The following is a 25,735-nucleotide window of genomic DNA, read 5'->3' on the forward strand; positions in this document are numbered from 1 at the left end:
GCTTGCTTTTACTATGCGCCTGAGTCGTAGTGAGGTACTTAACTTTTTACTTCAGAAGTATCAGCTCTGATACTTTTGAAGAAAAAAAAAAAAACCCGTATAAATGTGTATTTGTACGACCTATGCTAATATATTTCTACACTCAATTATTACTCTTACTTATTCCATAAGGTAGGTGGAGTGTCATCCATATTCATGCATTTTGCAGCAGTGGGACACTGATCTGAAATAAATTTTAATTAACTTGTGTTTTGCTTACACTATCTTAACGTGCAGCAATTAAACTTTTATTTGTGCTTTATTACTTTTACAACTGCTGCTTTGAATCACGTAGAGGAGATGTGTACTGGTGTTCTCTTGGCAGTCTTGCATTGCAGAACTGTAAATTTATATGTGTATATACATATATAAACTATACTTAAGAATAAAATATTTATCTTTTTATATGTAGATTCTTTCTCCTTGCTGGAGCTGACAGAAAAATAATAATTTTGTGCTAGCTTTATGTACGTGATGCATAAAGTGCCAATATCTTCATAGGATTTGCTTCCTCAGAACTCTAAATTGTTTATCACTTGGTTTTTAGCTAGCAGAAGACTAGTTATTGCTACCTTGTAAACAGAAATTGTTTATCTACTCTGACCTTCTCTGTAAGAACTTTTCTGTATTTATTTCTTGCACATTTCAAGAGTCTGTCCTTCTGTATGATGGCTTTCATAATTTATGCTGAAAAGAATGAGCATCTCTGCTGTGTGTTTTCAGAGGCTACTCTCATTAATTTTCCCTCACTTCCTAAATGTCTCTCAACTTTACTCAATTTTAGACAAATTTTATGTGCGAAAAGGGCAGATAAAAAGATGTTTTCATCTGGAAACATCAATGCTTGAGGAGTGAGTGAATACTGAAATCAGGCAGAAGGAGGCTACTCTGAATGCTTTGTTTTGGGTATGGGAGGAGGAAAACATGCAGGAAAATAAGACAGTTTAGCACAGTGATACTTGAATTGTTTTGGAATTCAACCAGTATAATACAACTTTTGACCACTAGAGGTCCGTATTTCCTATTTAAAAATAACTATTTCATATTCAAGTGTCTTCAGTTTTCAAAATACCACCTTCAAGATTATTCAAGATGTAAATACAAAACAAAATTCTATCAAAAACATCTGTATTTATGTAAAGTATTACGTACCAGTGTGAGCCACTCACATTTTCTTTTATTACATACTAGTTTATATCTAATTTCCTTTATTCTAGTATGTTCATGGTTTTGCAGACTTTCAGTCCAGTTCTTGCACCAGGAAGTCATGGAGCAAGGCCCTGGCACTTTTAGACATATGTAGTTAAATTATAAAGCTTCGCATTGGCTCAATAAAAAAAAAAATAAATAAAAAATAAAAAATTAATAGGGAGAGAAGAAGTATAATTTACCTAAATAATGTAGGAAGAAAAAGTGGCACCTATACAGTAAACTACATTTCTTTCTAAACTATGCCTGTTATTAGTCAAACCACAATTCTTCCAAATATCAGACAGAATATTAGTGAAAGTGATTCTAAGTTATTTTGACTCAAATGTGTATTTCAAGGAAGCTTTTATTGCTGAAAAAGCAACTTCAGAACTGTTTCTGTGATGAAATGGCAATGTGATCCCACACAGCTTTTATTATGCAAATAGTGATTTTTGAAGTGCACAGAATGTATTTTTTGAGTTGTAAACAATTTCATCGTTTGAAAATTTAAGTATCTTTTCCAACCACACCGACCCAAATCGTCTGTTCTACAGTATCTAGAACCCATAAAAAGTTTCAAGGCCTCAATCAATTGAGGCTGTGATTGCTCCACACTGGTGTGCTGTATTACCAGAGCACCTTCTGACCACTTTTGTTTGAAAGGGAGATGGAACAACCCAGAGGGCCAGTCTTGTCACTGCAGCTTGTTCTTAGACAGCCCTAAGAGTCTTCTGTTAATCCCCAAAGTTTTGGAGGCAGTTGAGAAAAGTGCCATGTTCTGCATGGAGTGCAAGAGACTTGTTCTAGTTCTAGGACACTATGACCCAGTCTGAGTCCCTACAATTGAAGGACTTTTAAAGCAAATATTGGCTTCAGAGAAGCAACACCTCTATTAAAGCTTTGTGGTATTATTAAGCATTTAGTAATACTTCTATGTAATATGCGACAAACCTTCTGGATGCCCTTTCCAACAGCTTACACTGCATTAACATTGCAGATGTTACAGTTAGCTGCAGGGGAAGTGAAAGCTTGGACAACTTTTTCATGTACTCGTGTAGTACTTGCAGGGTCCAGGAACACTGGAAATACTTATTTATGCAATTTAGTTCTTTGGCCACAGTTAACTACCAATTCCCTCCTCATCTGTTGGTTTTTTTTGTTTTTTTTTTTTCTCTCCTACAAAGAGTTGGGAAATCCTGATATCCATACTTCTACAAAGTTGTATTCCTTCAAGGAAGGATTGCTTAACTTCACTAGAATTTCTCAACCTCACTAGAACACTAGCGTGGTGATTATAAGGTTATTATTATTATTATTATTTTACTAAAGTTTGTTGACTAATCCACAGATCATCAGATCATTCATTGTGGCTAGCCAAAAGTATAGTAACTGACTTTTAGTAAGTGTTTTAGTTCATAGATTTCATTTTTCTGGTGTTCTAGGCTAGGCTTAACACTAAACATTGTTCTCTGGGAGTTTTTCATATATAAGCACAAAATTTAGTTTCCTCCATTAAACAGTTGAGAAAAACCATTCTGAGGTTCAATAAATGTAAATGTGCACTCCATAACACTGCAGGACTCACCATTCTCACCATGCACTGTGTTTGTGTATCTAATCTCTTGGGAAATTTTGGTGAGGTGGAGGTTTTATACATCACTTGCTCTGGCTTGACAGTGTACCCAGTCTTCTGGGTAGCTTACAGCTTTCCATGTAACTTTCTGGTCCCTTCCTTCCTTGTTTATCCTTGAGAGCAATCTGTTCTCGTTCTTTGACCAAGACTGTAACAAAGTACTGCAAACTCTCTGGTGTTTAGTATGACTTAAGGAAATACAATACATACAATACTTAAGTGATAGGAATGTAAAGTTATCCATATAGCACTAACTTTAAAATTGGAAAAAAAAAAAAAAAAAATGAGAATGTAAAATAAATTCCTAGCTTAAGACTTCTAGTTCAGTGTTCTTAAACGAAACATCAAAAGGCAAAGCTTCAGAGAAGATGATATCTGAAAATGGAATCTCTAAGTGATATCCCCATGTCCCAGTCCTGGGACACTTGCTCAGGCTTGTCAGAAATGAAGATCTTCTTTCTCTCATTTAGGTTATTAACCTATACCCAAATTTCTTTTTAAAAATGAATTGAAGCAGAAGATGGTCCCTCTTTTTGTTTATACCACAGGGTAAAAAATGGCCATTTTTTTCTAAAAGACACAGAAGACAATTGGATATATTAATATTTCTAAATGAGGCCATTAACTATCATTACCCATCAGCATGGATTATTATTTATTATTGTTATTATTGAATCTCTGTTCTATCAATTAGTTTTACCAGAAAGGAAGATTGGTGATAAACGAGAGAAAAAATATTTATAAACAGTATGCAAACCTAAAGATTACTTAACAGGGACTTATCAGCACCTCTCTTTTTTTTTAACAGCCCCATTTAAGGCATAATGGCAGAAAAAGTCTTTCAAATCATGGCAGTTCTAGAACTTCTAACATTTTCAACATTAACCTGTAAAAATTTTTGAAGGGCAACATAAGATGCTGTTTTATTCTAAACATACAGTTCAGTGTACATTCATAATTTCAGATGTGATGTCTCGTTATGTAGGTACCCTTAGGGTATTTGGAAGTACCCAAAAGAGTCCACAGTTAACAAGAATGAAGCCATCAAGTCCCAGAACGAATAAAAGTGAGATTAGTTTGAGCTGTGAAAGGTTACGTGATGCACAGTTACTTTCTCCAAATGATAGTAAATGAGTGGATTAACACATTTCCTTTATTGCAGCCAGAATTGCCTATATAAAATATAGTGTGCCCCATGTGATTATTTTTAATAAAAGACAGAAATCAAATTCAGGTTTGCTAAGAGCAAGTGAAATAACTTGATGAATTTTAAGTTTCTATGTTGATAGCTTAGTTCCATGGAATAAGAAGTTTTAAAGTATTTTTTTAATTGCACAGCAGTGCACATTCTACACAAATGTAGCTTCTGGACACCTAACCACACATCTATTAGCATCATTATTTCCATGGAGAATGAACTATAAACTTCTACAGTGAACTCCGCCAACCTGAGGCATAAGGGAGCTGTTATTAATTCTTGGCTTGACTCAATTCTATGTTCCAGCCTTACATTAAAAAGGCTTTGGAGAGACAAGGTGGGGGAGGACTTACTGAAGTAAAAAAGCACCGCTGAAAGCACTTATCCGGTCTCCTATCAGAAGAGGACATATCACATATGAATTCAGGTCACGTATAAGAATCACGGTTTGACTTACTGGGTACACCATATACCTATTAATCAGTTTATGCCTTTAAAGCTATGTGGTGCTCTTCACTGGATCTTGTGGGTATCTTCATAAGCATATGAGCTTAAGCTCATAAGCACTAACTGCCATTTTTACTTCCCAAGTCAGGGGAGAAAATCTGCAGAGTGCTCAGAGCTTAATAAGGAGTTACAGTTTTCCATGTTGTTGGGAATATCTTCAGTCTCTGATTATTCACTCTTGCTGAAGCGAATGTCTTAGTGAGTCCTTAGTTCTGCTGTCAAGATATCTGTACTACTCATTGGTTTCACAAGTCCAGGGGAACACAGCTATCACCTGGAAGGTAGTCTTATTTTGGGAAGGTCACTTCCACAGCTTGCTCTGAAGGCAAAACAAGAGCCTTTCTCCTCTGCTGTTGCTCAAGGATGAGACAATGTTATGAGCAGCAAAGAAATATCTACTGGTTTAGCCTGAAGATCTGCTCTTTTTAACAATGTTTGAATATACAAAGACAGCACCTGCAGCTGAAGGTACAACTCAGAGGTACCAGTTGTTCCAAGCATTGCTATGACAAGAACTGGACCTGGCAGGAAGAAACAGTACTCAGATGGCTACCTTCATGGAACTGAGGAATGAAAGGCAATGTTGACAAAATGATGCACATATAATTAGCAAACTGAGCTCACATCAAATACTTGAGAAAAGGTGAGTTTCCTGTTTTCTCATTTGTATGATCTCTTTTTTCAATTTAACCAGTTGATTTGTCTGTACTTCAGTCACCTTCTCATTGTCTAGTTCTCTTAAAGAAACTTGCATTGTAGTGGTAGCAGTCAAGCTATTCTGGTGATGGCACAATGTTCCCACTGCAAATCTTTAAAACTTCTTGAAAACAAAAGTAACGTGGAGTCTAAAAATGTCAAAGATCCTGTGACAGAAGTGATGGAACTGCATTTCCGTACTTCCTTGTAAAACAGTAAGAAAGGTGCTACAAGACTTTATGTGCATAAATTTCCTCTAAGTTGTAGAGCACATCAGCAATATTTGACCAGTATGGAAATACTGTGCTGTGTGTGAGGCCTTACATTAATCCTCAAAGAGACTTCTACCTGTCATTAAGCTAAATACGGGTGGAGCCTTGGGGGGATCTAAAGCTATTTATGTCTAAGAACACACAGTCCTATCTGCAGATTATACTTTGTAGTTCTACTTTTTTTTTTACCTAAAAATATAGAAGATATATAGAAATATATATAAAAATGTGAAAAATAAGCTAGAGGAGGCTCCTCAAGTTTGAGAAATGCATCGTGCAGGGCAATACAGGCATTTTCATCTGCAGCAACAGCTAATCTGTCAAAGTGGTAGAGACAAAAAAAAAAATTTGCACACAGTTATTTATAAGGCTTTCATTCATGTAAAAAGCTCTAATGAACTGCACTCCCGCTTCTCACCTATCACCAGTGGTTAAAGTGACTGATAAATTTTAGCAGCAAAAACATTAACTGAAAAACAAGCACTCGTGCAGATGCGGCATTCATACATGGACAAAGACATACCAAAGTCACTAAAGCACCTTGTCATGTTAGTTAAAACTTCCACGTTAGCCAGTACAGCATTGCATTTCTAGTAACCTGGCTGGTGACTCCTATCAAACTTCCTGCTAGTCAAGGCGTTATGGCTCTGGGGAAAAACAAATCTTATGCTGAGCATTTTTTCTTTTGACTTCATTGTGAAAAATATTGTTTGTCTTACTGGAGAAGTTCTAAAGCAAAAGCAAGTGTATTGTGAATTTCTGTGTAAGGAAATGAATGTTAGATTTCAACGCCCATGTTCAAAAGACGCTTTGTTTTCCATGTGTCATAATTCAGCCCTGCATATCAGGACTTGGTTCACTGGGTCTGATTGAGACACTTGATTATTTTTGTTATATAATTAATTTAGATATTCTTATGGTGGGAAAATACTGCACTATGGCAATCTGCCTCAGAAAAGACTTTTTTTCCTTAAATGAAAATGTTAGTAACAGCCTGGAGGGAAAAGTTAAAAGATTAAAAGCACAGGATCAGCATGAAGGCTTCTTAATGAATACCTCATTAGGGTCAGAAAAAAGGAAACCAAAGGCAGAAAGGAAAGAAAATAGTATGGGTAACTGCTGAAGTACAAGAGTTATTCAGACCTCTTCCCTCCTTCCTTCCCCCCCAAAATCTTTTAAAATGGTAATGCAGTTAAGCCCAAGAGAAATTAGTGGCATTGTAGCTGTTAGTAAGTGTAACATGGACAACATAGAGGCCCAGTCCTGCTTTCACTTAAACAAAACTCCTCTTAGGGGATTAGGAGAAAATCTGATGAGCAGCCAAACACGAAGATAAGCGATGCATCTGTGATTTTTTTGATACAAGTCAGTTGGATTACTAAGGTGCTAAGGGGTTAATCAAAGAGAATGAAAGCTCAGAGTCAGATACCTTAATTCAAAACAGTGTGGAAGGTGTTACTGCCCGTGAAAAAAACAGATACTGTGATCCCTAGTGCTTTGTCTGGAAAGCTGCATGCTTAATAGAATGATAGCAAAATAGATGTTCTGCCAAATGTGTATAGCTTGTTTCCTGTATGCTTTTTTTTCCCAACGTAAAATTTATTCAATTATTGAAATCTCTTTACCATTCTGGCTCTGAGAATTTTCCCTTATAGGTACTGAGTACCACCAAGAAAGATAACAAAACCAAGAAGGATGGCACAGCCCAAAAAGGTGAAATGCACCTGCCCTACCCTGCTTCTCCCTCCCCAAATAACCCAAACCTGATAAAAATAAACATCGACCAAATCCACTAAAAACAAACAAACAAAACACACCACAAGGGTAAGCTGACATGCTGTGAATCATTGCACTCTGAGTAAAATGCACTCTTGATTTTCAAGCAAACATAACTGAGAAGGATAGCACTGTGCACTCCAAAATATGCCACAGTAGCTCTACTCACTGCTAGGAAAACTATTAATTGAGGTGAGGAATATATGGCTGTCCTGCACTGATGTGACTTTTCCTGATGGTATGCATAAGAACTCTTGGTGAAACGAAACAGCATGATAACAGTGTACTTGCATTCAAAATATTTTTAAGCCCTTTTTAAAAGAGTTTTTTTGGAAAGCACATGCATAAATATATATATATATATTAACCCAAATAAAAGCTTGATTTAAGGAAAAACTGCAACTCTCCTAACATAAGTTGCTGTTGGTCAGTTAACAAAGCCAATAGTAAAACAGAGACAAATCTAGCAGAAGAGTTACAGTTCCACTTAGAAAACAAGTGTTTTCCTGACCCACATGAACTGCAGTACCTGAGGAGGAAGAAATTTCTGGGCAGCTACCAAGAGTAGTAGTTGACTCACTCTTGGGTTCATAGGGAGGAAAGGAAAACTGTATAAACATTTAGTTTGAGGTTACACGAATTAGGGGAGAAGAGAGAAAAGCCAAAAAAACAATTTTTGTGAAGAAAAATAAGGAGATGCACATCTTATAAAGTTAGACTGAATGGGGCATGGTTTATAAACAACTTCAATCTGCATCTTTGTATGTCATGTGCTGGCTGCTTTGAGCAAAGGGTCTGCCCAGGCTGTAATGATGCTAAAGGAGGGTTAAATTGAGGATAACTGCCAACAGAACATTTTTAGGGAAGTCAGCTAGTGCATTTTTCTCCCTTGCGTAAGCCCCCCAGCATAAAAGTACAGCTGTTCAGTGGTTTTCTGGAATGTTTTACTATTTGCATGAGTCCCTCTGAGCTAAAAACGCTGAGGCACAGTGCTCTCATTTGGTGTAACCCTCTCAATTTTCAGAAAATGGAGAGGACTCAGGAATGCTGCTTTATTTTGTATTTTTGTTCCTGTTTTTCATCTACTGACTATTAGACTCCACTAGCCAGCTATTGATCAGAATTTGTCAAATTGGTATGACCCAGAAATACAGGAACGGATGATTTAGCTGAAAACAAGCATTTGGTTAAATCACTCTTTGTTCTGGCCTTAACTCTAATATTAGCCTTTACCTCAGACAGTGAAATACTGTCTAAACGTTGCCCCTGCCCAAATTCAGTACCAGTTTCTTTAGATACTGCCAATGTTACCTTGTGCGGAAGCTGGCTTTTTGTCTTCAATCACGCCATTCGTTGCCAATCTGATCTCACTTTCCTGCTGAGAGGTAGTCTTCAGTTATTACCCATTTTCTGTGCCTATAAGAGAAATGCTACTCAGCTACAATAAAAGCAGATAAACACCACAAATAGTAACCATGCATTCTAGCTAGTGTTGTTATATAGTGGAGACCTGGACAGTTTTGCTATCAAGCAAAAACCAAATAGAATGAAAATTGAGAAAGATGCCTAACAGCCCCAAATCTGTAGTTCTGTCAGATGATGGTGCAACAGAGAATAGTTAACAGCATGTCATTCTAAGCATGGTATTTTCCTACCCTTAGTTGCAATTCAGTTGAAAGCTCCAAGTAATTTTAGTCTAATCCATCATTTATCTGAGGATAAGTCAGTAAATCATTAGACCAGCTATTTTATTTCATGTGCACTTTGTCTCAATCACAACTGTTAGGATTTACAGTTAAGATCACCTCTTTTCACTTGCTTGTTACAGTGCAGGTAAGAAAAAGTGCAGATATCATAACTTCTTGTGTTTATTTGTCAGATTTGTTAAATTCCCCCAAATGTTCCAAAAACAACACATTCTAGAGAACATCTGTCAATTTTTTTTTTTTTTGGAGGGGGGCAAAGGATAAGTCTTAGAAGATGGCATATAAAATGGTATAAGTGTTCTGAGTACAATGACTTTATTGGTGAAAGTGATTTTAAGTGACACATTTGTTGATAAAAATTGCATTTAAATACTGTGGTTAGCAAAAGCTTACTGGCTTGCTTTCACTGCAGGGTTTTAAGACCAGAAGGAGGTGGCACAAAACAACAAGATTAGTAATTTTCTGTGCAATAGGAAAAGCATATGGAAAAACATCTTCACTGGAACCTTTTTGACCTTTAGGATGCAGTGTTTGGACCTCCTGTTTGAGGGCCGTGCACCTTTACACTTGAAGTGTAAATCCTTCTGTGTCTGTTTAAAACTCCAATGTATTTGAGCTAGTGTCTACATGCAAAATGTTCAACTTGGTGTAAAATTTTAATGCTAGAACTGCTCTCTGATTCACCTATGAAATAATATCACACCTTTAGAATATAACCTGTCTGCATGCCTTCATAACTAGCTAGGTTCAATTCTCACTAAGTGCAACCCTTTTATACCTGTTAGCCTGACATATACTAACCATACAAGAGTAAGAAAGAAGAAAATGTCTTCCCTTCATTTTCCCTTCTTTTGATAAGCAATACATATTTTCCATCCGTCTTCAGAATTCTACGAAGTATTTAACATGTCTCTGTGATGCTGTGCACTCCTCTCTCCTAGGTTCTCAAACTTGATCCTAGCAATGCAGAGGCTGATTTCTTAAAAATAGTATAGATTCCTGAGGGAGAAACTGTCAGAAAATCAGAACTACTACCCAAGAATGCAGCAAAATTGCTAATTAAAATTTGAAAGGAACATATGGCAGAACACAATGTAAGTACAAAGGGCCAGTGTATTTCTAATAGAATTGTTGCACAACTGAGAACATGAGGTGCAGACATCAGCAGGATGCCAGGTAAGGCTTAAAATTGCAGTGAGGGTACTGAAAGCCTGGATTAGTTAAACAACACAAAAAGACTGTTATGAGCCTGTAGTGACCGGGTTATACCATGTTCCAGCTCTCACAACTGTAAGCCTTATCAGGCTTGCAAGTCTGAAAGAATTTTGAGATTATACTCTCCGGAGAGAGATGATGGCTTAAAATGAAGGTGTAAGAATTTGCCAGGGGTCTGATGTGAAATTAATCTTTAGCTTGCATTGGAATCAGGATGACATAATGCTGGCGCTTATTTCACTTCCTCTTTTCCTCTATGCTCTGTCATTTGTTGGAATAAGTATGATCCAGTTCCCCACTAAATAAGCAGTCTCCATTCTGTCTGTGCTGTTTCACTTACCTGCCCAAGCTCTCTTCGTTACAGCTTTGGGTGTTGGGGTTATTGCTGTTGTTCAGACCTCTTCAGGTTAGCATTTTGGTTGCCAGAGTAGATATGGTGCTTAGTTGCCAATATTCCTGTTGCAGACAGGTGAGAGTGGACTGCCTAAGTAGGTCTACCCTTAATAGCCCATTTCCCCAGTTCAGCTTTATGTGTAATATATTGAGATATAATTTTAGTTTATTTCACCTCTAAAGAATAGAATAGAAAAAAAAAAGCACAATATCAACCAAGTAGAGAGAGTCACAGTAGTTGATTAAAATAATGCACAAATATCCATGTCTACTATCCAACTCATGACAAAACTTATGCTCTTATGAAGTTCCCAAGAGAGAAAAGGACAGTTGAAGTGTAGGACAGAGATGTGCCAGGTATTAAGAAACAACTGGGTGGTTCTCACAGCGTGCTTAGATGCCCTAAAACATGGGCAGCAACGGTCCTAAGACAGTTTGTGAATACTCCTCATATTAGTAACTTCTGGATAATAGGAAGGTCCAAGGATAAGATGAGAAAGTGATCAAGTACAAGTAATTTGTGACTGTTTAAAACATTTTCATCCAAGATTATAACTCTGCATAAAAAGTTTAACTGGGACAGTGTAATAGCAGTTTGTACTTCATGGCAGCTTTAAACTACCACATTAATAAGCAGAGCCGTAATGAAGAACCACAGGAAGTGCAAGTAGACTCCCTAGATGTATTCCTTTATAGAAAAGAGAATAAGAAATAGCAGTAATAAAGATGCATTGACTACTCACTATCAAATTTTCATGTGAGGCTCTCCAACTCCTATCCGCATGATTGTAAACACAGCCCCTATGTTTCAGCAGAATTATTCTACAAGTGTAAATAAGTCACTATCTTTGTTCAGCATGTCTCAGCTTCTGCAGTGCTACAACCAGTAGCAAAAAGATGCGTTTCCAGATACTTTTAGACATTGATCCAAACTAAAGATTATAATATTCAGCAGGTAGCACATGCAAATTTGGCATCTTGTTCTCAGCAGGTTGTGGAATTGTGACATTTTAAACTGGAAGGCAGCACTATCCTCACTTCTGCTGCACTGAGTTTCAGGCTGGCAATTATTGTATTTTAAGCCAGTAACTTCTAATTGCATTACACATATGCCGTCCAACTCAAGCAAGGTACATTTTCCAAGCAATAAGGCAGGAAATAGTTCTACTTTTGCTTTCCTCCAGTACAAAAATTAACTCTTTCCAACTACTATCTTGCTAAAAGTAAGGAGAGAATGAGACTGATTTCATGATAAACATGCCTTCCATCTCTTATTGTACTCAACCTCTTTATTTCTCTGTCTAGCAACATAAACTAGAGAGGGCATCAGAGAAATAACTGAGATTTCTCTGCTCTGCAGTTCAAGTAATAGGGAAAAGCAACAGAAATGCTATGTTCTTGATGGAAAGGCACACAGTTAAAATTCTTAATAAATGAATGAAAACTTAATCTGTAGACACTTCATATTTTTTGAAAGATACTATAAAAGATTATGACGGCAACAAGCAAAAGGGACTGACGCAGTCAGGAGTGTGAAACATTTGTCAGACAGAGCGGAAAGAGCCCTTCTAGATCACCATGGTAATTACCTGCTCCAGGCCATACTTAGTCCTTCTTGCTCAGGCAAAAATCTAATCATGTTAGTGGCGAAGGTGAAAAGGTATGACAGCCCCCTCTCCTCCTGCTCCTCGCCACCAACTAAACAAAAACATAATCCCTTTTGGGGGCTTTAATTTGCCTGAGTCTGTTTACTACACTGCTCCGTGCTGTGTAACACAACAGTCAAAACAAGTACAGACACTAATGGATGGAAATTTACAGTGAACTGTAGCAAGCTCTGGACAGAATCCTGCTGTCACTTATTGCCATACAACTCATTAACTCCAGTGTGTTTGTAGAAATATAAAAATTAGCAAAATTAAATCCTGAAAAGTTAGTGCTTGTCCATACCGCGATCTGATTGGTGGATTTGATTGGAATAATAAGAGCTCCAATATCAATAAATGACTGGTGTTTTAACGTAGGGAGAGTAGGAGGCAGTAAGTGTTACAGAATTTCACCCGTTGATGTTGAAGGACGTTCTGTATTCAGTTTTAAGAATCAAAGCTGTGCTCGGAAGTAGGAGTGAGGTCTAAGTCTGGTTATGGAGAACTGCATGCTACTTCAGTTTTGATGAAACCAGCACTAGTTGCTAACTGGTAGAAGTTGTACTGTCTGGCTTATTTGTTTCTTTTTCTTTTCTGAAAAGAAACATATTTGCGGAAGTCTAGAAAATGTTCGGCACTGCCTTTGCTGATTTTTGGTTAGCTTACATCATAGATTTCAACACTAAAAAAATGCTTTAAGTTCTCATCTGCCTATGCCTAGGGGTAGGAGGGCTGGCTGCTGGGAAGTGCCTGGCTGGTGCCATCTGGCAGAGGGTGCCTCGGCTTTATCTTCAGGCAGATGACAAAGACAGGAGAGCTGATGCACGTGGCAGGCTGTGAACGTGAGGGACGTCTGTCCGTCTCCAAAACAAGTACATGTCGGCTTAACAAGTGGTTCTCGGTGGGTAAGGTAGGGCGCGGGATTTAAAAGCCTGCGTTTTGCCAGGATAAGGTGCTTCCTCTGCCAACTCCATCCTACCCATGCCCAAACGCAGCCGGACCCGACCCTACTTCACCAGCCACAGCCGCCTTCCTGCCCCCTGGGGCCCGGCAGCGCCCTCCCGGCCGAGCTCTCTCTGCACAGCCGCGGTCGGGGCCCCTCTTACCTGGCTCGGCGGAGGCCGTGCACCGCCGTAGCCCCGCACGGGCACGCCGACGAGCGGGCGGCTCAGCCCCGTCGGCTCTGGCACGGCGCCGGGCTGCTCTCCTCGGGTCTCGCTGGGCTCTCCCTCCCCGGCCGCGCCGCTCCTCTCGCTCTGCTACCCGGCCCCTCCGTTTATAGCGGGGGGCGTTGCAGCCCAGCCCAGCTCGCCCGCTGTCTCTCCCACCCATCTCCCGGGACATCCTCCCTCTGACCCATCTCCCTCCCACTCCCCCCATCCCTCCCGCCCTGCCCGCTGCGGAGTGCCCGGAATGCCGGGGCACGGCTTGGCTGGGCTCTGGGCTGTGAGCAGTGCCACGGAAGCGTGCTCGTGAGTTTGACCGCGGCTGTCTGAAGGAGAGCTCGAGAGCGCCGTGCAAACGCTTCCAGTTTCTCTAAGAATTCCACGGGCTGTGTGAGCGAACCTGAAGCGATCCGATCATCACTAGTGAGGCTGCGATATGAATACAATAAATGTCAAACTTAATTCTGTGGGAGTAAAGGGAAGGAGGAGACAAGTCTGTTGACCCGCTCAGGGCACACATCCTAAGGATTTCCTAAGGGAGTGTGCGTGATCGTTTGTTTCTCTTTTTCTAAACCTGGATGTGGTGAACAGGATAGGGAGCTCCCTTTCCCAGGCAGTGTTTCTGAGGCTGATATGCTCACTAGGAACAGCATTTCCCAAGTTCTGTTTTATTTTAAAGTCCTCTGCCCGTCGTTATGGAGAGAGCTAATGCTTCCAATGGGACCTGCACATTGCAAATTGCTTTGTAATCTTTTTTACAGCGAGTGTGTTTTTGATAGCCCACTTAAGGAAGACACAGTGACCTAGGATGAGCTGGCAGTGTAACTTGGCTGTGGCTAAGAGTAATTAGGACCTACAGCAATCTTAGTGCTAGAAGGCGGTACATCGTGAGAAAACATTTGGATCTTGCAATAACAACAACTTTAGCTAGAATAGTAATTGCTCTTTAACATCTGCACAGGAATAATCAGTAAGGAACTGTCTGGTTATAATCTGGTTTTAAAAATCTGCTAGCAGAAACAGAGGTTCCGATAGAGAAGCAAAGTGTATTGCATGAATTTAATTGTTCCAGGCTGTCTCTGCTGGATCATGGAGATACAAATTCACCAGTGACATAGTCCTTTGCCCTCATCTTGTTTGTGTCACGTCAAGAAAAAAAATCTGCCTTTTCATCACAGCACCAGTCAGGATCGAAGCAGTCTGTATTGGCTGCTTGCTGCCCTCCTGCCACTTGGGGAGTTTGTAATTGGCTTCCTCTCTGAGGAGATCGTGCTGAGATATTATCTAATGATGAACTGTGTGTGTGTTCACAGCTTTACTATTATGGGGACTGGAAGCTACTGCCAGTAAGTATTGTTCAGGCCTTTGCAGTCCCTGAAGCCAGCTAACGCTGTTTGCTCTTTATTCCCATATACGTTATTGGTTGTGTTGTGTGGGTCTCCTGACATGTGGGACACGTTTATTTGATCCAAATGTTTCTTTGTACATATGTGACTGATTACACAATTCTACTGAGTATAGATGAATTTGGCAGATATTGCTAGGGTAACAGGCACACTTCTGTCTCAGTCCACCCTGCTGGATGGAACTGGTAGGGAGGAGATCTCTGTAAGGTGTTGCTTACAGGAGATTGTCCTCAAGTGATCTTTCAGTTCTCCTAAAGTTAAGCTGAAGGAACAGAATCCAAATCCAAATGCTGGTATCAAACCCCGTCGACTCTGAGTCACAAAATGCCCCTGGATGTGTGAATGACTGCCTTGGACCAGTCGTACCCTTTGTTACCTTCCATCAATACAGGTTGGGGGATGACCTGCTGGAGGGGAGCTCTGCGGAGAGGGACCTGGGTGTCCTGGCGGACGACAGGTTGGCCATGAGCCAGTAGTGTGCCCTTGTGGCCAAGAGGGCCAGTGGCATCCTGGGGTGCATTAAAAAGAGCGTGGCCAGCAGGTCGAGGGAGGTGATCCCCCCCCTCTACTCTGCCCTGATGAGGCCTCATCTGGAGTACTGCGTCCAGTTCTGGGCTCCCCAGTACAAAAAGGACAGGGATCTCTTGGAAAGAGTCCAGTGGAGGGCCACAAAGATGGTGAGGGGCCTGGAGCATCTCTCCTATGAGGAAAGGCTGAGTGAACTGGGTCTGTTCAGCCTTGAGAAAAGAAGACTGAGAGGGGACCTGATCCAGGTCTATAAATATCTAAGGTGTGGGGGGCAGAATGGCGAGGCCGGACTCTTTTCAGTGGTGAGTGGAGACAGGACAAGGGGAAACGGCTGGAAACTGCAGCATAGGAAGTTCTGCACAAACATGCGCAAGAACTTCTTTACAGTGAGGTGACGGAGCACTGGAACAGGCTGCCCAGGGAGGTGGTGGAGTCTCCTTCTCTGGAGATGTTCAAGACCTGCCTGGATGCCTACCTGTGCGACCTGCTGTAGGGAACCTGCTTTGGCAGGGGGGTTGGACTCGATGATCTCCGGAGGTCCCTTCCAACCCCTACGATTCTGTGATTCTGTGATCCTGTGATCCTTGTGCTTTCCGAAAGCCATGGAGAAAGTAGATGATCACTGTACTTCTACTGGAATAAAATAAGATTTTTTTAAAAAGATGCCTGTAAAATTCAATGTGGGTCTTTGTTTATTTCACCTCTGGAGGATATTCTCATGATACAAGATGCAATTTTGTGTAAATTAGGGAGAATCTCCTCATTACCAGGAGTTTTGTGTGTAGAACCTTAGTAACAGGATTTTAATATGATGAGTACTGAAACATGTGCTTGCTATATATATAAAAATATGTCTTTAAGGAACATCCAGTGAATAATAGATTTGATGACTGGAATTCAGTTTTCATTGAACTGCCATAAATAAAGAGCCTTCTTCCTACCAGAATGGATTGAGATGCAGAAGAGGCTTTAGGGAGCTGGCTTTATTTCACTCCTTGTGTTAGATCAAACAGCTCTCATTACAAAGGTTACTGGATACCTCTTCCAGTTGCAATATTTATTAAGATCACTGGTACTGTACTGAGAATAAATTGTTTAAAACTCTTCTTTACTTGTACCACAAAATAGCGTTCCTTTAAAAGCCTCCAGTTTTTAGTAATATGACTGCAACGTCTTGAATCTGAATCTTTTAGTAGCGTGGGCTTCTTCACATCTTCATACATTTTTTAAAAAATACAATAATGAGAAGTTGAAAATAATTTTCTTTGTTGAGAGCTGATGTTCCATACGTAGATCCCCTTGTCCTGTCCTGTGAGGTTGGTGAGGTTGCTTCTACTCACTGTACTCTTTTATATGTATTTCTGATTTGTTTTATATGTATTTCTGATTTGTTTTCCCTGTGTTGCTTATTTCAGGGAATTGATTGTGCTTTTGCACATAGAATATAGCTCTACAGAAAGCAAGTAATTCAGACGTAGATCTTCTGCTGTACCAGAAACCGCTGTGTGTTCTGGTAGCAAGATGATCTGAGTACACTGAGGGTTTGCAAACACTTTTTTAGGAACACTTCTCACCCATGGACACTCCTTTTACCATTATGAGTTTTTCAGTCACATCCTGTTTTCAAATCTAAACATTTCCTCAGAAGAGGGGCCAGGAATTGATCCCGAGTTGCTGCATCTATTATTTAGAAGTTGTAATTTTCTTTTGTCAAGGAACTGCGTTTTCAGTGTGTGTTCCCTTGCTATTTATCACAACTGAAAGTTAATGGGAAAGATTAAAAAAAATTTTTTTGAAGAAAAGATAAACACAGTGAGTCTTGCTGTTCTCCTCTTGATCCCAGATCTGTACAGATGCACAAGGAATGTTAGTGGTCATCTTTTAGGAACAGGAATGTATGTTGGTGCTGTCATCCATTCTTTGTGTGAGACTGTTGGAGATCATAAGGTTTTGCTAAGTCTAGAAGCCTCTGCTTGGGGCAGTATGTATTCATATATGGCAGACAGTGAGAGAGTGGGAGAGGCAGAAGTGTCTTTTGGGACCAGAGATAGAGGTCATTTATATAAACTTTTGAACAGCAGTGCTGCTAATATCCGCAAGGTTTGCCTGTCCAGAGCTATGGAAATTTACATTATTATTATTTTTTTATTACGAGGTCCTTGAATAATTAAGATAGTTAATCTCTTTCCAGGAAACTATACGCTTTAGCTTCTAGTCAATCTCAGCTGTATGCTTTAATTGTATCTCCTATAATCATTGTGGAGTACTGAAAAAGGGAGACTGAAAAATGTGAAGACTCCAAGGAAGCTACTGTTTCAAAACTCAATGTTTTCTTAACGCTAGAGTTTAACTGGTTTTGGTTTGGGAGATCAGTTGTAGATTTTTTTAAAATTAATTAAATTAACTTCTACTGTGAATGTAGGAAGCTGAAATGGATTGAAAGTGTGTAACATCTTAGAGTCATAGCATCCCAGAATGGCTTGGGTCGAAAGGGACCTTAAAGACCTGAAAGTTCCAACCCACCACCATAGGCTGGTTGACCCCCAGCAGATCAGGCAACTCAAGGTACCATTCAACCTAGCCTTGAATGTCTCCAGGAAGTGGGCATCTTTTTTTTAAAGCTTATAAAATACTGTGATGATGTACTTATTTTTTCTATCTAGATGGGATTTTGCCAGGTTGTTAGTTTAATAACAGTAACTGCTTTGAGGGTTTGGACTATTGAGTTTAGAGACAGATATAATGTGTAATGGGCAGGGGTGCAGGGGTTGCAATTCAGGGGGCATCAAGGGCGGAAGAGTTGTGGGTGTACATCAAGTGCCATGTGGCCAGGGTGCTGCCACTGCTATTGGAGAAGTAATCATTAGGTAGGAAGGGACCTTAAACATCTTAAACAGCAAGTTCAAACCCTGCCTTGGACAAGGACAGACCAGGTTGCTCATAGCCCTATCCAAGCTGGACTTGAGCACTGCCATAGAATATTAGATGGCACTATGGGCAGGGGTGGCATGGAAACTTAGACTTTTCTTTGTGCCCAGAGTAAATCTGTGTTTGATGAAACTGTCAGGTCACCAGAGTATTGCAGAACTCTGGTCCTTCTCCCAAAGTTCTTTCTGCAGCAGAAGGAGGTCGCTTGCCTCAATGCAAACTTCTTGTCCTCCTTCAAATCTCAGGGCTTCCAGAGGACTGAGACAATCTGTAGGATGCTGAGGTGGCAGAGCCCTGTTGTTTTTTACAGACCTAGGAACAGAAAGAGGTAGAGATGTCTTTCTGAAACTGGGACCTACCTCAGCAGCAAGTGTTGGGTGCTTGGGTGCTCACTGCTGGGAAGCAAGATCTGAGCCAGAGGAGCCCAGATGCTGACAAGGCAACAGTCAAGGCTGGGCTGGGCTCCCTAAACTGAGCTCATTCTGCTCTGCAGTTGCTTCTTAAGGGTTTGTGACATGAAGTTCATGTTCTTGGTCAGCAATGTTGAAATAAGGTACTATTCAACGAACACATGCTCTTTCCTCATTTCTGTAGCTGCTCTTGCCTGACAGAGCTCTGATGCTGGCTGGCCACTGAGTGCACGCAGGGGCCAACTGTGCTGGGTGTGAATAGAATGTAGGAAGCCTGGATCTGCTGCTCCAGCACTGCACAGTTCTGCACAGCTGCAGGAGCTGGTGCAGGGTTGGCAGCTCCAAAAACCAGATACCACTCTTCTCACGTGGTTTGTGACCAAGGAGGATGTAAAACTGGCTCTGGTTTGCTAGACTCATGATTTATGTTAATACTGAAGTGGGTAGGAATGAAGATATTTTAACTGCAGGATGTGTTTCCTTCCTGTATTACTTTTCTTTATCTTCCTTATTTGTTTTTGTTATTCATGTCAAAAATCTGGTGTTTGTTTAAATGAATGAAGTACAGTCTTGATAAGGAACCTTCTATTCTTGCTGCCTTCCACCTGACTGGGCAGGGAAGGCCAAGACAAGGCATCTTTTGAGAGCCCCACAGAAATTTTACTCTGGTAAAAATGTTCTGTTTTTGAGGAGATGGTATTTGGAGCCCTTTATTTGTTCAAATGTGTTGCTACACTTCTGTAAATCAGTCTTTTCCGCTCAGACTCACAGGACTTACTTTTTCATGCAGGCGCATACATTGTGCAGCTTGGCTTCATTATTTTTATTTGTCCCTATGGACGTTCACCCATTCCACATGATCATGCCAATGTTCTTTCTGTGAACTGTCAGCAAAACATACTTTAAATGTTTTCTAAAATGCTACATGCCATAAAAACAAAATTGCACAGATCATATCATTCAAAGTAAGGTTTTTCTACAAAATGCAGCACATGAAACAGTGAACGCTGAATGCGAAAAAGATTTAAAAGCCTTTGAAGAGTGACTCAGATTTATCAATTATTCTCATGTCTATTTCAGACCCTATTTCAATCACTACACAATATGCCATTGGCATAATTTATGTTTTAGATGAGAGAAGGGCAGAATTTAAGCCAAGAAGTGTTCCTGCAGAAGGAAATAAGTTTAAATTCCTTCGGGCTGGAAGCAGTGGTTTGGAGAGGTTGTGGGATTTATTCTCAGTATGCGATACTACGTGTGAACTGAATTGAGTTCTGTTAACAGAAGAGCACATTTTAGCCATTTGTTTACTCTTTCTTTGAGTAAATTCACCTTATTGAAGGAAACTTAATGTAAAAATGATGTTCAACATAGATATGAGTTAAGATTTGAAAGGAGCATACTAAATATGGAAATGGAGAAATCTAAGCTTTAACATCGGTAGCAATTTCGGAGTATGTCTGGTTCTTTAGTTGTGCACTAGAAAAGGATAGTTGGAAACCTGCTGTCAGCATGTTAATGATTTACTGCTCTTATAGGTCCTAAGAAATATCCCGTTTAATTTCTAACTCATCATAAAATTACCAGTTTCTGGAAAAGGCTGTGGTTATGGGGAAGAAAGCTGTTGTTTGCATGGCTTAATCGTCCCTGAAAAATGGGTTTGGACTAATGAGTAATTAGTAATTTTTAAAATGTTTTTTTTTTTTTCAAAACAACAAACAAGACTTCCCATTGTGGTAAACTTAAAAACAGTACATATTCATGAAAACACATTTATACTTCGGAATGACAGAAGAAGCAAAGATTAGCGTTGGAGTTGGCCTCCAATTCTTGTTGCACCTAATCACTGAGATTAAAATTTAATGGAGAGGGTGCAGTGTTATCAGCGATAATTACTGTGTAAAAAACCTCTCCTAACTATGGAAAGGCTTAGAACTCAATTTTACTCTGAAAATTTTTAATTTGCAGAGAGCCACACCTAGAAGACCCCCTTAACATTATTTTCTGTGCTGTTTGAACTAAACAGAATTACATAAAGATGAATTTTCTTTGTGCAGATTGCTTGTAGGAAACACTGTTTTATACTACAGGAAATTTTTGCTGCTTCTGAGTAAGAAATTCAAACAATAGTAGAGTAAAAGATGGTATTTTAAAAACATGGGGCTGTTAAAGAACCTCTTTTGGTTCTTGACACAAAACCTTTTTTTTTTTTTCCTTATCAGAGTATTTAAGAGCAAGGATGATGACTGTCATAGTTGTGGCTGAACACCCTGTGTTCCAGGCACTTACCAGTTATCAGCCCAACCCTTCCCGATTTCTGTGGGATAAAACTGGACAGGGCAGAAGTAGCTACCGTCATCCACTGGGGAGTTCAGCCACTTAATTGCTCAGTAACTTGCTGGACATCCTGCTGTCTCATGCCGAGAGCAGTGCTGTCTGTACACCATTGTGATCTGAGAATCAGTACGATCTAGTTAAATTATTGAAAGTAAGAATTCTGTGAAATAAGATAAGAAATAGCTAAATTCCATTACTTGTCAGCTTGATATTACTTAAAATAAGTGCAAGTTTCTGAGTTTTCTACTGCAGAAGTAATCCTTCCTCACATGTCTGTCACATCTGTGAAAATCTAGTTGAAAAACCCAGTATGGTACTGAAAACTGTGTAGGAACTGCAGCCGAAGAGCCTGGCATTTTGTTGCCTTGCATCACTACTTACACCTGCATAGACTGGGTGTACTGTCCTAGAACAGAAAAAAAAAGATACAGTTCCCACTGTACACATTCATAGAGAGTGGGAGCTACCATTTTGCACATTTCAAAACGTATGTTTGTCCCAAACTTAGGCAAATAGCTGGGCTGCCTTGGAAAATACTGGCCTGCAAGGACTGGGTTAATTTGGAAGGTGATAATGTAGAGCTCTTGTGTATTATAATAATTATAAAATAAAATGTGGCGTAATATAGGATAATATGTAAAATAAGGAATATTTTTTACCTTTAAAAGTACATCATTTCTTTATTGAAGCAACTTACCTGATTGGAATGATTCTACCATTGTTCATTAATGATCATTAATGAGAATTTCCCTTTTAGTAGTGTATGTAAAGAGACTTCACTTTGTTTACATAGCATATGTGACTAGTATAAAATATGAACTCTGACTAATTACCTTGTATCGATAAGATCTTGGTGCTTTTGTGAAGGTCCTTGACAGTTTTCTGACTCCCCTGAACAGCGTGAAGGTATCCTTGCTGTATCACCTTCTTCTGGGACACTCAAGATTGCCTCTACAAAGTCACCTCTACAAAACCAGTGCAGTTGAAGGGTTGTAACAGCAAGGAAGTTACAACCCTTCAACAACACTGGTTTTGCAAATTCATTTTTCTAAAAACTGAATGTCTTGATCAGCTTGTAGTTTTCAAACACTCCAACAGTTTTGAGTATTTCCATTGGAGCCAGAACTTCGGGCTTGGTCTGAATTCAGAAGGTATAAAAATGCAGCACAGATATCCAAAGATTTGTGCATTTGACATACATTGTGAAGTCCCTCTGGTGCAGAGTTGGAAGGGCACCTGGGTGAACGAACAGGAGCTCCCCTCTCGTTTGCAAGACTCTGTGTGGCTATAGATGGGAGAAAATACTTCTGTTGTGCTTATCTCTGCCCCACCACCAGATATTGAAGTACTGCATTAAAAATGTGGGGAAGCACTGATGGGGCAAAGAATGAGGGGTTAAGGTTAGTTAATGTAGGTAACTACTCCCCTTGGACCCGTTTTTCTTCATGGTTAATGAAATACAAGAGGACCCAGTAATTTTTTTTTCCTAATGTTGTCTCTTAATGATCCCAAGAATCATCGTATTTATTTATATGATTACATATATTTTAAAGGCCTAATTTAGGAGGCTGCTTTCTTTACTTAATTTTGACTAGAGCACACTCTCCCCCCTATTACTAAGTCATTATCTCCTAGTGCTCTCAGTCAGCCCAGCCAGGGCGAGGTGCACCTTTGACACTCCTGTTCCATAGCTTTCAGATGTTTTCTGTTTGTACTGTGTTTGGGAGCCGGGTTGTTTATCCTGTTTTTCAAAAAAGTAAAATTAGTTCCAAGGAAACCTTAATGAATGGTGAGAACATGTTAGCTTGTACATAATTCAGATGGTTTTAGCTTGTTTGCTGTGATGCTAATTTGCAGTGGGCTGGAATGATTTATTAAGCGAACTAGGTAAAAAGGAGAATGAGAACAACAGCCCACTAACAGGAAAGTAGTATGGCTACAAGGCTTTTTTGTATGTGTACGTGTGTTTATTGAATGGATTTATGTCATTAAGCCTTTAACACCAGTCAGTAGCAGCATTTAGGATTCTTTGATACTTAGAAAATATGAGTTCCGGAGTATAAATGATGGTTTCTTAAAGCCTTGCTTAGCGTACATACAAAGGAACAGAAATATGTCTGTATATGCTTATATTCTTTGTATATTTACCTAAGAATAGGTAAAAGAGCATGTGATATGATCTTTACTTTTTTTTTTTTAATCCAAAGAATGGTTTTATATATTTTCATGCAGTTAACTTTTATAGCAGGATCCTGGGTTAGGAGGAGGATGAACCTGATCCAGGTGACTTGTGTTCTTAATTTTCTCCTCTGTATGTAAAGGGTCAGGCTCATTCTGTGTTATGCAGTCCTTAGATGTTGAAATCATCTAATACATGATATTCACATATTGTAATACTGCTAAAATCAAAATACTAGCACAAAGACACACGCGTGTCCTTTTAGAAACATACTGGATGAAATATGTATACTTCCTGCAGGTAAGCAGGAGCATGGCTGTATTTATGAATACTTTTAGTCATTCAAATCAGTTTTCAGAGGAGGCTGGTAATGAGATTGTATTTCACTTGTTCACTATTCCTATTCAGTCTGGAGTGAGTATTCCTGACCAGTCTGTAAGGATTTGGATAACTTTTGTCTGAAGGAAGAGCTGCTAAATGCCCACTGAAGGAATGCAGAATACTCTGAACAACTGCCATAAAAGATACTGACTCCTTGTTGTGATGTGCAATTCTAAACCCAAGTCCTTTCAAAGCAAGAAATAACTGTAGTGAATTAGAACTATCTTATGAAGCTTTGTTTGGGAGTGGTAGGTACATGTCATTGCTCAGATTGCAGTAAACAATTGATGGGCGTGAGGAACCTGCACGCTTTTTTCAAGAACTAGTATTTTTCTGCAGTGTTTAGATTGATTTTTAGTTTTGAATACAGATCTATAACCTCAAGAAATTTACCTCAACGTTAGTGCAACTTGACCAGAAACAACTTCTGTTCTTGTATTAGATTAAGGAAAAAAAAAAAAATCCATACAGGAAAGTGAAGCTATTTGATATAATAATTCTTTATCAGCTCACAGAATCAGCAATTCTTGGTAATTTTCCTTGTATCTGAGCAACATGAAATCAGCACAGTACTTAGTTCCAATGTTTAGAGCCAACACGTATCAATACTGTCTCTCAGATACTGTACTTGTTTTCTAGCTCAACCATTTATTTCTGTAGGTGTGCTGAAGGAAAAGCCAGCTCTGATTTGGAGTCAGGTGGAAAAGCCTGGTCCTAGGAAGGACCTGGTGCTTTCTTAGAAGTTACAACTGTAGCAAACTGACCGGGATTGCAGGTGGAGAAGTGAGCTGGCAGCAGGGCTTTCTGGCACCTCGTTAGCAGGTCTCATTTTCATTACGAACACTTCAGAGAGGTCAGAGTTTAAGGATGTTCTGACTTTTCTTCCCTTGCACCACTTCCCTATCCTTTCTTCATTTAGGGAGGTCTTGCAAGATTTGTCTGCTTCTGTGCATTGTTTTGGGATCTCCTCTGCTTGTGTGCATTGTTTTGTGTAGAAAAGTTTATTAAAGCAAAAGTATTGTAGAAAAGTATAATAAGGAGGAAATGAAAGAGAAGAAAGAACATCACTACTGCCTATCTTCACAGACTGCCAGTAAAATAGTCCCTTGTGTTTTTCAGTTATTCTTTGGAGCTCTATTGCCTTAAAGTTGAATGGGGATCTATTACTCTAATGCAAGTTCTTTTTCCTCATCATTTTCTTCTGTATTATAGCTGAGAGAAAAGAGTAACAAATGCCAAACGGCGTTTCAGGGCTGATCGGGTTGAAAATGAACACCCAAATACCAGTGTCAGGTGTTTTTGAATTGCCCCCAGGTGTATGGATTAAATTAGGGAAAATGAAAAGAAAGCAGTTTGTGTTGTTTCAGCTGAGTGGCAACGTGCCCTCCCTTGTGGATGTGCTGCCTTTGAGAAATACAGAGCTTAAGGAAAACGTGAGCAAAATGAAAGGACAGAAGTGCTATCCAGAAGGTTTCTCCCTGTTTGTAGTGATGTATGTCTGCATTTCTGGAACTGGGGAAACTCAGAGTAAAAATGAGAGCTTAGCTAGTTGTGGTAAGATGTAATTGAAAGGAGCTTATACAAAGAGACTAGGACAGCTGGTTACAGAGGGAGATGGAACAGGCTGCCCTGGGTAGGAGGCTCCACAAACTAGAAATTATGATTATTTTTTTCTCTCCTTTGCCATTTTTTTTCCTTTGTTTTGCTGAAATCACTCCAATGCTTACAACATTCTATCCCCAGTTTTCTAAGATTCATTTTGAGCCTTTTTTAGGGGAGACTTGTTCAAACAGCAAGTGCTTGCAAATGCAGTGGAACAACACTCCATCTCAGTTTTTTCATCTGTGACTTGCTTTTTTTTTTTTTTTTTTTTTTTTTTTGGCATTCCTCCATCACCTGAAATATAGTCTATAGTCTAGAAGAAACAAGTTTGCTTTGAGGGAAACTCTTAATTCTGTTTAGGTTAAGTAAATGTGGTATCATGAGATTTAACTGCTTTTGCCTAGTGAAAGCCATAAGTCAGAATTGAAATGCAGCTGTAGGCAAAACTGAATTTAGTAGAACAAAATTGGCAGAAACAAATAGCAACAGGATTTTATTTAAAACATTATTTTGTCTTTAAAAAACA

General features: G+C 39.5%; 1 protein-coding gene and 1 long non-coding RNA gene across 5 annotated transcripts in view; one reads left to right on the plus strand and one right to left on the minus strand.

Moving 5' to 3' along the window:
• Positions 1-13,529, minus strand: part of AGTR1 (angiotensin II receptor type 1) — a 31,385-nt gene extending 17,856 nt beyond the window's left edge. Inside the window, exons 1-3 of one of the 4 annotated variants that reach the window (XM_048955621.1) lie at positions 13,379-13,529; positions 10,574-10,689; positions 8,624-8,728 (exon numbers count right to left, since the gene is read on the minus strand). The gene's annotated coding sequence lies outside the window, so the exon portion shown is untranslated. Of the gene's footprint in view, positions 1-8,623; positions 10,333-10,573; positions 10,690-13,378 lie in introns of those variants that run through there. The other 3 variants (XM_048955622.1, XM_048955624.1, XM_048955623.1) reach the window with 3 other exon arrangements.
• The window catches only part of LOC125697884 (uncharacterized), a 142,267-nt gene that overhangs the window by 25,185 nt on the left and 91,347 nt on the right, over positions 1-25,735 (plus strand). The window lies entirely within an intron of this gene.

The sequence above is a fragment of the Lagopus muta genome, chromosome 9 (assembly GCF_023343835.1).
Source record: "Lagopus muta isolate bLagMut1 chromosome 9, bLagMut1 primary, whole genome shotgun sequence".
NCBI classification, from domain to species: domain Eukaryota; kingdom Metazoa; phylum Chordata; class Aves; order Galliformes; family Phasianidae; genus Lagopus; species Lagopus muta.